This window comes from Pongo abelii, chromosome 5, assembly GCF_028885655.2.
Source record: "Pongo abelii isolate AG06213 chromosome 5, NHGRI_mPonAbe1-v2.0_pri, whole genome shotgun sequence".
In the NCBI taxonomy this organism is placed as follows: Eukaryota; Metazoa; Chordata; class Mammalia; order Primates; family Hominidae; genus Pongo; species Pongo abelii.
The window spans coordinates 16,106,189-16,107,727 of NC_071990.2; the positions used below are offsets into that span (position 1 = coordinate 16,106,189).

General features: G+C 39.6%; 1 pseudogene; it reads left to right on the forward strand.

The window, feature by feature from the left end:
• Nucleotides 1-533: 533 nt before the first annotated feature.
• Nucleotides 534-962, forward strand: LOC100437133 (large ribosomal subunit protein mL42-like; annotated as a pseudogene).
• The last annotated feature ends 577 nt before the right edge of the window (nt 963-1,539 follow it).

Below are 1,539 nucleotides of genomic sequence, written 5' to 3' on the forward strand. Positions count from 1 at the left end.
AAAGGAACAAACATCTGATGTTCAGACACTAAGATGAAAGAGTTAAAGGGCTTCTTCCCAAAAACCCATAACCCTAGCCTAATTGTGAGAGAAACATCCGTTGAATTCTAATTAAGGGACGTTCCACAAAATTCCTGACCAGGACTCCTCAAAACTATCAAGGTCATCAAAAACAAGGAAAGTCAGTGAAACTGTCACAGCCAAGCGGCACCTAAGAACAAATGACAACTAAATGTAATGTAAGATCCTAGATGGGTTACTGGAACAGAGAAAATACATTGGGTAAAAACGGAGAAAATATGAATCCATTATGGGCTTTAGTGAATAGTAACAATGTTGGTTCATTAATTGTAACAAATGCACCGCACAAATGTAAGATGTTAATATTGGGGGCAACAAGTGGGTGGACTTGAGGTGAGGAGCTGTCAAGTGATGAAAACTGGTGTGCCTAGAAGCAGATTTTCAAAGCAGTCTCTCTTCAAAACATCTTTTTTGAAGATGTTTATACCACCTGATAAGCATCTCAATACCCCATGGCTGTAGCAGCAGTAAAATAGATGACAGTAAAGCAAATTGTCTTGAAACATGTATTTCCAATGCAAAATGGAGCTTTATACTGTGTGTGTTATAAATCTATGTATTCTTCTCTACCTGATGACTATAATTGCAAAATAGAGCTTGCTGTGACTTCCAATGGCAGGACGTGAGCCTGCTACCAATCTCCTGTGGACATTCCCTATAAACACACAAAACCCATCCTTCAACCAGATCCTGGGCACAATAATGAAGAAATACAAGATCAAGTGCTGAAAACCAGACTGGAAGAAAAAGGTGAACACCTTGAGCAAAGACCCATGATAGACCAACTTAGCAAAATGTTCTTTAGTATTACACGCTGTTGGTATTCTCATGGACAGTATTAAAGATGTTGCAAGAAACTAGATCTTCTAAAAGACAGATGACTGAGGTACTCGGGGGAATCAAAGAGAAATGTTCTTCATTTGCCATTTGAGAAAATGCAATCCGGGGTGTTCACTAACATGTTATATAGTAAAATCAGAATAATGAATGTCTTTTCATATTCAAAAAATAATAGGGGGAAGTAGGTGTGGGGCGTATGAGGACTGTCTGCACTATCATAATTTTTCTGTAAGTCCAAAACAACTGTAAGATTAAAAGTTTATTTTTAAAAGTTAAAGAACCTTAAAAAATAATACAGGTACATCTTTTCTCCAGACGCCAAGAGAAGTAGAATTATATTCTTGAATTCCCCATCCGTTTTTTTCAAACTACCCACTAGTGCCAGCTCAAGGAGCAGTTTGCTTTTTTCATTTAGAAGTATATTTGGAGGCCAGGCACGGTGGCTCACACATGTAATCCTACCAGTTTGGGAGGCCGAGGCGGGTGGATCACCTGAGGTCAAGAGTTCGAGACCACCCTGGCCAACATGGTGAAACCCCCATCTCTACAAAAATACAAAAATTAGCCGGGCATGATAGTGGGTGCCTGTAATCCCAGCTACTCAGGAGGCTGAGGCGG